Raw genomic sequence first — 13,166 nt, forward strand, 5'->3', positions numbered from 1 at the left:
GGGCTATTCTGCCACAAATGCGAAACTTTTCATTTCCCTTTGATAAACCATTCAAGCTGTTCAGGCTGGCCTTGTCTTCATGTTTAGCGAAGGTCTTTGGGACTGAAGCTCTGCCACTCATCTTGCCAGCTGCTTATTCTAATTAAATATCGTCTATAAGTTTGCTGAAGGTTCATTCTGTGTTATCAATCAGGTTGATGATGAAGATGTTAAACAACTCCTGCAGTACTTCTCTCATAAACCTCTCACTACCAATCAGATGTGAGCCACCCTTTGAGCCCAGAGGTTTACCTGCACAGGTGACAGAATACATCATAATAAGACATTGCAGTTGTTTAGCCATTCTTGTTTCCCTCTGGTGGTGCGGAATTAGGCCTCCTATACTATATTAAATCACATTCTTAAAAAGATACATATAAGAATGCATGCATTTACTTGCAATGCATACAATAAAAAATTACCTCCAGTGTAAAAAGGAGCAAGAACTTATCCTGTCTTGCAGGGCACAGGGAGGAATAAGGCCATAATCATATAATCATCTACGCCTAGTGTGCAAAGACTTGATTGTAGACCAGCAATAACCTCGGGGGAGTTGTTATGTCATAGAACTGAGTTTTATCCATACTTGAAAGTATCAGTATCCTGGCAGTGTCAATGTCCTTCTGTCTAGGTAGTTCAGTCTTACATTTTGCTATAATCTATAAAGATACAGGCTCCTATTTTTTAGTGTGTGTGTGAACTTCTCAAAAAAAGGTCTGGCAGGAGTTATGCTCTGCACTATCATCCTCCTCCTTCACAAATGTCTATGCTGGAGCCAGAAAAATGACTTCAATATAACAGAAATAAAGGCTCTGCCTCTGCCCCTTTCTACTCAAGTGGTTACTTTTTCATTAAGAATAAACCCCTCTTGTCCAGCTTGTATCCTGCACCTCAGGTTGGGAAAATTAGAATCCTATTACCCCTGGAAGCAGGTTCTTTTGCAGCCTTAACAGCTTTTCAGATCCTCTTCCTGTCTCTTAAATCACTCCCAGCGCTTTCAACAGAGCTGTGTTTGTTGGCCTCCTTCCTTATCTTACACACACACAGAGTTTCTGGAACTCCTTCCAAATGGACTTCTGAGGTTTCCTTCAGTGATTGGAGTAATAAGCTATCCATTAACAAGTTATCCATTAACACTCTTCGCTGAGGTCTAAGTACCCAGTGGTTATCCTTAGCGCCAGTTCTCCAGCTTCTCTTCTTAACCAGAATGTTTATTTTCCATAAGACTCTTACAAGTTTAATCTCCTCACTGGAATTTGGTTTGTCTAGTGAATGTAAATCCCCTCCCACTGGCACCTGCTAGCTGCTAACAAGGTAAGCAGTTGTTACAGGGTGTCTAGTTCCCAAGCAATGCAAAAAACTCATCTGTCTAAGATCCCTTTGGATTCTGTACTATGCTGGCTCTGGGAACAGACTGATGTGGGTGCATTTTGCAGGATCTCGAGGGTGCTCAGTGTGAAGTTGTCAGTACCAGTTAGTTGAGCCTGCTTGAGCCAGCTGATAGTGATTTCTGCAAAGTGGCTCTTTAGCAAGATCTACTGTTTTTAGCAGAAGTCTATAAGGACTTATCAATAATGGGGATTAGCCCTGATTTGAGCTGTCAGAGACTAGACACTGGTGCATCATACCCATGAAACTCCCAGTGCAGGAACCAGCTCCTTCTACACTTGCAGCCTGTCCTGGTTTGAAGGTGCAACCTTCTCCACCAGTGGGAAATGTGGATTTCTGGGGCTGTGCTCAGAGTAGCCACCATCCCCTGCCAGGCATATTATGCCCAATCCAGAGAGGATAATACCACCTCCAACGCCTCAGCTCTTCAGCTTGCACAGGAACAGCAGACGCTTCTAGCTCAGTTTCCTAAGTAGATGCCAAAAGCTGGAAAGGGAGTCTCTGTTGTTGTTATACTTCGTATATGCTGTGCTGGCAAAAGCACTTTTTGTTAGCATGACTGCATCTCCACTACGGCTGCTGCTGACACGGATCTGCTGTATTAAAACACATGCTTCTGCCCCAGCCAACATTCCTATTGCAGCTAGCATGTCTAGCGTGAGCCTCAATGGAGCTCTCAGCCAGCTGTGATCGTACACAATCAGCAGTGTCTGCCTGCTCTTTGGTGAATGGTCTGTCCTGCAGCAAGATGTTCTAGCAATGCCTCATCGGTAATACTTACCCAAGCATGGAAATGCTCCTGAGTCTTTTCATCTCACAGCCTAAATAAGCTATGTCAGGATAATGGTAGATTTACATTCATTTCATTGCTACCTTTCCCATGATTCCTGCCTCACCAGGAACTTTTCTGCGCCTCAGAGAGAATGGAAAGTTTGGAGGATAATTGTTTTTAAAGCAAAACCACTCCAAAATACCCATCTTAAGCCAAAACAATAGAGGTTTGGCACCATCCGTCACAGTCTAGCCAGCTTCCAGCTGCTTCTGAGCATGCTTACAAGAAAGAGTCATCCTGAGAGACAGCTACCGTCATACGCAGCTGAGGAAAATGAAATACAGGGATGAGCTCTGCTTCTCACCTCCCACTGGTTCCTCCACATAAATTCTTCCAGAAAATTAATTAAAGTTTGATGTGTCTTCAATTCTATATTTGACTGCAATCCTTTGTGCTTACATATTCTGTAAGTGCCACAGGGAAGAAAAGTGTGATAAATTGTTACATGTTATGTTGCAGGAAAGCTTTCTTCCCAAGGTGATAAAAATTACACTCACTTGAGCTTAATCAGCCTATCTATCTCCTAGGGCTTGCATAACAAGAAACCTTCCTGAGGTTAAGCTAATGTTGTAACAAGATGAAATATGTGGTGCAGTGATGGTTATGTCAGTGTGAGAAAGTCCAGTTATTTTAAGTTTGAGGACACCCCTCTAAGGGGTGTCCACCTCAGATGACAAGGACAAAGAGATACACCAATCAAACAACAGCACCCTTCCAGCACAGCCAGGCAGGGGTAGGGAATGTTGGGGACCGTGTGTGTTGGGAGGTCTTTACTTGCTCCACTAGTGCTGGCCAGGCCCGTAGGTCTTTTCCAAGTGGAAAGAGCAATTTCGGTGGTCAGGCTTTACACTCAGTGTAGGGAGCAGGGAGGATGCCCTGGGGATTCAGCCTGTGCTGTGATTTACAACTGTTTCGTGTCACTGCCAAAGTGCTACCACCACGTCACCGGTGCCACCAGACTGTTGTACAAGCCCATAGGAAGACCTTGTGTTGAAGAGGAAGCACAGGTGCTGAATGGCAGCAATGGCCAGAGAAAATGGAAGGGAACCCATCCATTTAATGCTCAGGACATAAGACAGTAACCTACTTAAGATAATTTTCTTTACATCCCCAGGAGTCTCCCAGCTTCCCTTTTTTTCATTTATAGCCCCTTAGGCCACCTAATTCTGGCTGGGATTTATCTCTTTTCCACAAAACCTGGACATGTGGCCCATCGTGCATGGAGCAGAGCTGCTAGGAGCATCTTTTGAATAGGCAAGCAGACCTAAAGCCACAAAGAGCTGCTGCAGCGGTGACCAGCTTTCACCTGGCTGCCTCCCAGAGAAGGATTTACAGTCCTTGACTATGCCGACATTGAAGGGTAAGAGACAGAAACCTGAGCTAGCCAAAAGGAAGAGCATAGTATAACCTAACCTCCCCACACCTCCCAGGCTTGGATGTCTTACCACAGGCTCCTGGAGCTGGACTGCCAGCCTGAGCCCCTCCACAGCCTGGAGTGTGCACAGGGGTGCTCACCCTTCTCTCAGACACACAACTCACTGTGCCTCCTCTTTCCAAACCATGATCAAGTAACTTGTGCGCTCAGCTCTGACCTCCCATCCATTTCTTCTGCACCTACTGCTCATGTTTGGTACCTTGTTCTCTCTTTGGCATCATCCACCAGCAGCCAGTGCCCCAAGGACTCCTTAATGCAGAGGTGCCTGGGCGATCCTGTTCTCCAGGAAAATTGGTTCTTACTCACCATTGTCATAACAGGTTTCATGATTTCTGTCATTGCATTGGGCATGAGGCAGAGCCCCAGCCACCTGGGCATTCCCAGCACCTGCCTCCAGCAGGTGGAGGAAAGGGACAGGAGACACAGAAGAAGGCACAGCTGTGGGAGATACCTGAGGTGAGGCAGAAGAAACACATGGGGGGAGCTGCTCCGTGCCAGACGAGGTACCTCAGAGGGTTTGTGGCCATGTGTGAGCCACACCAGGGCAGACACCCCTGCAGCTGGTGGACAGAGGGGAGCAAGTAAAAAAGGAGGAGCAGCTGAAACACACCCTTAGGCACAGACCATGATGAGCACTGCCCATCACCTCACCAGAGGATCTGGGAGGGACTGAGAGAGAGGGCTAGTGGAAACAAGGAGGGGCTGAGGCTTGGGAGGTGTCTGGTTTAAGCTGAGGGAGGAAAGATGGTTTTCTAAGTGTTTGTTTAAGTGTCTTCTTTTCCTAAATGTCCAAATCAGTAATTAAAGTTTTATGTTAATGTTGCAAAAAATTAAATAAAATTCCCCAAGTCAAGACTGTTTTGCCAGTGACACTCAGTGAAAACTGCTTCTTTTGTTAAACAGTAGTTTACAATGAGTCCCATCGGTCTATTTGGGATTCTCAAGATGACTGACCATGGCCTGCAAACAACACTGTGCTTGTACTAGAGATAGGCTTGAAAAACATCTACAATACCCTTATATGCCTCAATTCCTCCAAAACTCGCTTTACCCCTTTTTGCCTTAGTTCTGTTCTCTGCAGATCTCTCCATTTCTAAGTCCATAAATACTCCTCTTGAAATGTATAATGCATTTTCTCTGATACTGTATATTGCCTTGATCTTGACAGCTTGAGGCGCATAGGCTGGAGTCAGGTAAGCCAGGTTTCATTTAGAGCAGCCTCCACACATATGCACGCATGCTTAGTGGCTTAAATAGCAGGTCTTTTCTTACTCTTTTTTTTTTTTTAAGGGAAAAGGTACCTTGATGTTGGACAGGTCAAAACCCATCACCTCCAATGGGCAACTTTGCACATTAAAGCTTGTCCACTCCTTCCATCCCCTCACTTGTTGCAGTGATGGAGGTAGAGCCCACCTCACCAGCTAGAGAGTCATTTTAGTGTATATAAAGAATGGTATCACCATGCAAAGCACTGCCTTATTTTAGCAGAATATGGGGAAATAGTTGTGCAAACCTGTTATGCATATGGAAACTATTATCCCCAAACCTTGGCTAGCTTCACTGGAACACAAAAAGGCTCATTGCCTCTCAAAGGACTATTTTCCTGTAGTGTTTCAGTCTTTTCTTGCTCCCACTCCTTTCGACACTGAAGCTGTTCAAAACAATCTATCACTTTCTTCTTTTTGTCCTTCAGATGAAGGGAGAATATTTTCCCTGTCTACAAGAATAGCTGCACTTTGTTACTTAAACATTTAAATGGAATTAATCCAGGGCAGAAACCTGGTCTGGAAATCTTCAGCTCAAAGGCTCAAAATTTCAGCAGGCAATTGGCATTAGAAAATACAGCCATTAAACACGAACAGCTTGATTGTGATATTCCAAACATACATCCCAAGAATGAAGAACAAGGGGCAGAAGTACTCTGCTCCAGGCTGAGCACAGACACCTATACCAGTGGAGAACTGGGGGGAAAGGAAGCCTCTAGTGAATAGTGCCACTTCAGTATGAGTCTGAACCTAGCGAAGGACTGCACCTGCAATAGCTCTGGCAATCCTTATTTGGTGGATCTCAAGTACTTTTACGCCCTTCCATTTCTATCACTGAACCCCTTGCCCTCTTCAGCATACTTAGCTTACCTGAAGTAGAAAGTACTGGGTTTTTTTTCCTGCTTACAGATAGGGACACTAAGATATGAGACCTCAGACATATCTTGGTTCCTAATTCAAAGGAGAGTCAAGAACTCAAGTGCACATAAAGGTCTGGGACAACCACCCTTCAAAGGCTGTGTCCCTATTCTGTGTCTGCAAATTATGCTGGGTTTCCTGAGCACTGGGCTTGGGCTTTGACACCTGGAGGTGCTTTCTTCTGTTAAAACAGCTACTCCTGAATTCAGTGTACTTTCTTGCTGACAAAGGAAGAGGGACCACCACACTTAAACCATGGACAGACAGGAGCAGGGCATCCCTGCACTGCGGGTTTCTTCCTTTGGCACTCTGGCCACGACCCCGCATCAACTCCTCGCCCACTGCAACACTAAATCTCCCTGGGCAATAGGCCAAGGATAAGGACCTGGCCATGCACCCTGCCCTCACTGACCCCTGATGGCAGGTGCCATCATTCTTGCTTGAGCATACCTTCACACCACATGGAAAGCTAGGCACTGATTCCTTAAACCTCCTTCTTTCTCCCTCTGAGCTCCAAGAACAGTGGGAAGAGCCACATCCCACAGAGAGATATTTCCTCTCCCCTCAGATTCTACAACATTATGGAATATCTTAAGCAACCACAGTTAAACCCAATGGCAGCAGGTTTCCAGAGAATTCGTTCAGGTGTTTTGGAGCTGAGCTCTTTGTAAAGCTTCTTGAAGCTGAGATCTTTGTAAATCTTCTTGAAGCTCTTGATTTATTCCTAATGTTGGTTCCTGAGAATCACACCTTCAACCTCCAAAGTATCAAAATGTGTCTTTTGTTAGAGGATTAAACTACTGCTTAGATTCATTAGCAAGGGTAATTTTGGCCTAATTACCCTTCTAATTTCTATGTTATCCCTTGTAAGAATATGCCCTCAGAAATTAGTAAAATGATTTATAATATATGCTAATCACCGTAATCTGATTTGTCTTTAATTATATATGTAATAGGGAAGCTAATTGGAAGATGAAGGTATTCAGAAGGGCCAAACCACATAAATCAGGAAAAGCACAGAATATTATCATTAAACAACAAAATAATGATGCTTTTGAGTATATGGAAGGATACTTGTTTCCTATAGCAGAAATATCAGATTGTTTCACTTCTTTTAGAGATGCTTACTGTAGCAAAACTGATTCATAAATCTAGCAACGACTTAGGTTTTGGCCTTAAAACGTCTGCCTAGACTGAAATGGAACACCTAATATGAGGACAAAAATATGGGAAGCTTATTTGCAGAATAGAAGCAAAGTATAAATAAAGCTGCAAATTATAACAGTGGTTTCCAGCTGAAATTTTATTAGCTTCAAAATATCCTGCTTGCAGAAATCATGTCACTGAAGTCTCCTGAAGTTTCCTCTGTGTTTAAAAAACAGATTGGGCTGGTGGATCTTTTAGCAGCTTTGCAGGATTTTTTCCCTTCCCATGGATTTAATGGACGATAACAGAAAAAGCAGCAATTTCCTCAGCATTTATTATTTCTGGTCTTGAAAAGTATATTTTTTATGAAGTCCTGTCAAATTCTACCCATGCTTTAAACGCTGCAGTGTAATGTGACTTTGCAAAGCACAACGAGGGAGGGAGAAAAGAAATTGCAGCTCTTCTAGAAAGTTGTCAGAAGGGAGTAATTTAAAAATATCTTATTACACAAAAGGACATAAACTAGCAAAAAATGAAGATACTATAGTTATCCATGGGGGATTTTTGCATAAATATTTGAAAGGATAAGCATTTTCTGGATTGCTTGCTTTCTGGCTATAGAAGTATTCAAATGTAGATTTGGCATTTGTCTGGGTGAAAACCAGTGTTTTGTTTCATCGTGGGGTTTATTATGGGGTTTTGATTGGGTGGGGGTTTTTTCCTATTATTAGACTACAGCTGATCAAATAACAATATGTAATTGCACCTTGACCTCTCCAGTTCAATAAGTACCTCACTGAATGCTTGTCCTCAGTGGCAGAGTCTAGTAACAGGCTGCAGTGCAAATGGAATGCTGATGCACATGCTCTGCCCCTCTCAGCTCAGCATTTGCCAAGGCTTGTCTGACAATCCTACTTGCGCTGTCTTTACTTTGTGCCTGACCCTGGAATTCCATCTATAATGGATTTTCCAAGGTCAGGTTGGACAGGGCTTTGGACAACATGGCCTAGTGGAAGGTGTCCCATCAGGGGGTTAGAACTAGATGATCTTTAAGGTCGCTTCCAACCCAAACCATTCTGTGATTCCATGATCCTATGATTCTATTGAAAAAGACAAGTTGCTAACATTTACACCAGTATTCAAACATTAAGTTGGTCTGGTACCATGGGTAAACTACTCATCTTTGATCAAGTGTGTGGAGGGCACCCACATCAGATTTTCAGGTATTTTAGGAAACTTGAGTTATAATTTAACAAAATGCTCAAGTGCACAGTGAAATCCATAATGTCTCTCTGGGTAGAAGCTTTCAGAAACCAGAGAGACACCCTGGCTCTTCAGCTCTACCCCACAAACCAGCTTGTGTAACTTAACACAGAGGGAGAACTGCTGTCCCCAGGAAAAGCACACTGTCCTCTCTTGGTACAGCATGATGCTATACATGGTTACACTCTCATTCATAGAAAAATCCCATCATCCCATCAATCCCATAGACACATCCCATCAATGTGTCAGTGCTTGCATACAAACCATTTTCTTCCCACAAAAGTTCTCAAGGAAGCTTCATTGAATAATAATCTGCAGCTTATTATTCAGCAAAAATACAACAGAATCTGCTATTGTTCAGCTTTTCAAATCAGAGTATAATTATAAGAAAGAGACTCAAACATTTAAAATATCCCTTTGGTACCTTCACTCTGACATATTGGTGGATAGGGTGATGGCCACAGCAAAGCCAGGAGATGGAGTGGACACCTTAAAGCAAAGCACAGTAAAACTCCCTTACCTACATGATCAGCAAGAACAATGTGTGATGTAAAAAATCTCTCATTTACACTCTCCTTTGGCATTTAAACACAAAAAGATAACAGCTGATATTTTTATGGTGAAATTAGAAGCCTTGTACTGAAGGCCATTACAGGTCTTCAGAGTTAGTTGCACTTCTTTCTGTGGCTTTATGTCAGCAATGGATTTGACCTGATGAATATCATGAGCATCTCCCAATTTAGGCAATGTAAGGACATCTCCTAATTTAGGCAACTTAAAACATCAACAGTTATACTTTGTAATGGCTTATGTGTATGTGAGGGAAGATCCCAGCCTTTCAGCAACTGGCAGCTGGGATCCCAGCACAGCTAGGACTGGGATGCCATAATGTCTGCTAATCTTACAAGAACTAACCACGCAGCGGGATGTGGCTTAAAGCTTGTTCCTAATTTTTTAATGTATTTTATTAAATAGGGAATTAGGGAATCAGAGCACATTCATACATTTGCTGCTCCTCTGTCAATAGGACGAAACCAGGCCAGCTACACAGAATAAATTAAACATAAGCCAGCTGAAATATTAATTTAAACTAACGCTCTGTATAGACACAGATCTTTCATGACGACAAAATATTCAAGAGATTTTTCTAATTGTGAATTTGCAATATTTCCTGATAATTTGAAGAATGAACTTTCCCATAAGGTATCACAAATTGCATTTTTGCAAACCATCCACCAGTTTGGTTGGTAACTGAAGTCATTTGGTATTGATTACTGCTAGTGGAACTTTATATGGCAACAGATCTAAGAAAAAGGACCTCTACCTTTTAAAATGGTTCACAATAGTGAAACAGTATTGTTACAATTGGGAAGCTTTCAGCATAGGCTTACAAATAGCTGGTAACGTTCTGAATACTTACAGCCACTTAACAGCATAGAATCATAGAATGGTTAGGATTGGAAAAGACCTTAAGATCATCTAGTTACACCCCCCCTGCCATAGGCAGGGACACCTCACACTAGACCATGAGCAACACCACCCAAGCATGAAGAGGTGGAGTTTCTTTCAACAAGCATATCACTTTATTTAGCAAGACTCATCACAAAGAGGAAATCTCAGTAGATCAGTGCAAGTCTCCACAGACCACAGTGGGTCTTCAAACAAGCCTTTATGTGGGAACAGCTTTGTGCAGATACAATCTGTCTACAAATGTAGCCACAAGCTAGAAGATAACTTCTGTACTATTTAAAGAAGTGTCAAATGGGAAAGGTGTCAAATCACCCATCCCTTGTGGGCCTCATTTGACCTTCATCTAACATTTTTCCATGGATGTATCACTGAGCAAGGCCAAATGTGGCCACACACGATCAATTATGAAAACACCCATAGAAAAGATACAGTGTGGTGAAGAATGATATGAACAAATCTGGATGACATTTAACATAAGAGTTAATGGTCATATTGTTCTTGGGGTTTATTGAAAATTACCAGGCAGGCTCTGGAAAATATGTGCTGTTGGGAATCTGTTCAGAGTTTTTATCAAAGCTTCCTTGCAATTAGTGGCAAATTACTGCTCATTCCTCTGGAATTCCTTGAAATAAGATCACCCTGATTTCAGCCTGATACTATTCATGGCCTCACAATCTGCAGCTATATGGGAAACATATTCTAATAATAAATGCAATAGCACGTATTTGTGTGGCAAGCAGCAGTGATAAAACCTTAGCACCATTCAATAAGCATTTTCACCATCAAGGGGCTTAACTTGCCAACCTTAATCTTTACAGCTCTCTCTAAGGTGTGTGATCGGTTTATCTCAGTAAATGCAGTGATAGGAGTGGCTAATCTCTGCATCCCAAGGCTGGAAGGTCACACCCTGATAAACTCAGTGCTGGCATGACAATGTACTGCAGCTCACTCTGTCATCTCAGAGGTAGGCTCAGCCGATGGAGGTGCTGTTCAAATATGCTGTTTTTTCTTGTTCAAGTACTTCACAGCCCTGTGAGTTAATTATTACCCCATTTTTCCTGGCCAGAGCGAAGGCACACATATGGGAGTTGCTTGCCTGAGGCCTTGGTGCTGGAGCTGAACCAGGAGCCAGGAGTTTAAGGAGCCTGTTGGCCTCATCCTCCCAGCACTTGCAAGCATCTCGGCTTCTGGACTGCTTTTGCCTTGCACCTCAGAAAGGGGAATTCTTTCACTTTCCAAGACTGATTTCTCCCTGGGGATCACCTGAAGTCCCAGGTGAGACTGGAGGTACAGCGTCTGGCTGGTGCAGACTGGACAGGCTACAGAGGGTGAAGGTCCTCACTGGAGATGTGGTGGAGGGGAGCTCCTTGCTCTTTCCTTCCCACCACAGCTGCTGTCAAGGATGACAGGTGAAAGTGTGAAGGAAGGAGAGCAGGGACAATGACCAGCCTTTTATCCTAAGGGAAGGTTTCCATCTGCATGTCATCGTGGGCTGTGCTGCTCTCTTCTTTCCAAGGGGACGCACAAAGTCACTTCAGGGTGAGAGGCAACTAGAATTAAATGTTCCTTTATTGCAGAGCTGCACAAAGTCTTGATGCAGCAACATCTACCTCATCTACAAGCATGGCGCTCATGGGCCACAAGGGTTCACTAATGGAAAAATAGATTATTAGTAGCTACATCATTGAGAAAAAGGTGGCACTAGAAGTATTACAAATAGCTGTTTGTTGTTTTTATTTCAAAGCCACGAGGTATGAGGCAAAGAAGATTAACCATGAGGGAAATAGTGGGAGTGGTGTCACTGCTTTCATGGTTGTTCCGAACAGCAGGAACAATGGGAAAGCATTGTTAATTTAAACTGCAAAATATTTTCAAGTAATTTATGCAGCAAAAAAAAGCCTCTGACCATTGCAACAGCCAGAGTGAAGGCGTGCAATTATTTTAAAGGCATAGATGTTACTAACAGTTCCTTTCAGTGGATAGGATGTATAATGTTTCTTTTCCTCAAATAACAAAAATGCTATTAATCTGATTAACAATGAACCTTCAGAAATTAAAAATGCAGCATGGAAATCTTGATCAGTACTCATCACTACCCGAAGTTAATGATTGTTAATGATTAATTAACAATTGCTCAAATGAGTTCCTGCAGCAATTGGATAAAATTATATAGGAAATTACTGTGCCCTGCTGCTCTAGGCAAATGATTCCCCCAGTGTGTGTTTATAGATGTAAATTGCACAAAGCAAGCAGCAGAACAATTATCCAAGCTAATCACTCCTGGAACTTGGACTATTGTTTACCTTTTATCTGGGGCTGTGAAATGGACAGATAATGCCCATTAAAAGGTGTATCACCAGTGACTGTTGCTCACCAAGAGTGCCAGCCTTGCAAAAAGAACATATGCTTTTCGTGCTCCCCCATAACCTTCTCGTTTGGAGACTCTTTTCTTCAGTGATCACTGTCAGGGATTGTAATGATGGCTTTGTTTCTCTTCAAGGGCTTTATCCAGCAGAGAAATGCAGACAGGCAACTTCATGTGCAGCTGTGTGACCACTGGTTTCAAGGAGCACCAGAGATGCATTTGCATTTATGCCACTGCAGGATCAGTTCATGGTCGTTTATTTTACTTAGGTGTGCTTGCAACAAAGCAAGGATGGAAAGTGCTTTATTTTATGTGGAAAAGAAAATGGGAGGGGAAGAGGAAAAATGATGCAGTCATCAGAAAATTATTTGAAACAGTAACAAAGTGTTAATAGTCTAATGAAGAGGAGAGATGGAACACAAACCTACAAAGCTTGTTGCATGGTTGTATTTTGTTTAATAAGAGAATTTATTTTTAAGTGAATGGATGATTCAAATGGAAAAATATGTTCTAAGCATTCATCGTCTGTGGGAGAGTATTGTTACAACATGCATAATGTGGTTTCGGAGACACCAGTTTGGCTTTATAAGATGTGGGCTTCAGTGGTAAGAGAAGTCTCTGCTACTCTAAAAATCTGTCAAGGTTCCAGAAATAAAACTTTCTTTAATGGAAAAATATAGCATCATTATTCCCAAGCTGTTATTACAACTTGGTCTTGGATGCAGAGAAATCCGTAGTTAGTTATCCATGCTACTGAATCATTTGATAGTCTCCTTGAAAGATACCATCCCATCCATTTTATGACATTATAGTAACACAGCTACAGTGTAATCATCTTTCCTTTCACAATATATGAGGGTCATAACACGACAGTGGGGAAAATGTCCACATCCTAAAACTTTCACTGCTCCTTCTGGGCCATAAAGCCCTTACCTACATCTGCTGTTGTACTTACTTTCCCTTCCCTCCTGTATTCATTTATTCAACATGGAGATCCACTGGCACATGAGCTTCTTATTCAAGTTTCCAAAGACAAAAGCTTGC

At 42.5% G+C, this 13,166-nt stretch overlaps 1 long non-coding RNA gene across 2 annotated transcripts; it reads left to right on the forward strand.

The window, feature by feature from the left end:
• Nucleotides 1-1,249: 1,249 nt before the first annotated feature.
• LOC130609960 (uncharacterized) lies at nt 1,250-12,605 on the forward strand. Of its 2 annotated transcripts, none has more exons than XR_008974924.1 (3): nt 1,250-1,353; nt 10,824-11,032; nt 12,258-12,605. It is a non-coding gene; the product is annotated as an uncharacterized LOC130609960 (long non-coding RNA). The 2 variants fall into 2 exon arrangements; XR_008974923.1 differs by lacking the exon at nt 1,250-1,353 and adding an exon at nt 10,199-10,721.
• Nucleotides 12,606-13,166: the final 561 nt, after the last annotated feature.

Source organism: Pezoporus wallicus, unplaced genomic scaffold (assembly GCF_028554395.1).
Source record: "Pezoporus wallicus isolate ANWC-B61680 ecotype Strahan unplaced genomic scaffold, APGP_CSIRO_Pwel_v1 contig_5069, whole genome shotgun sequence".
Classification (NCBI taxonomy): domain Eukaryota; kingdom Metazoa; phylum Chordata; class Aves; order Psittaciformes; family Psittacidae; genus Pezoporus; species Pezoporus wallicus.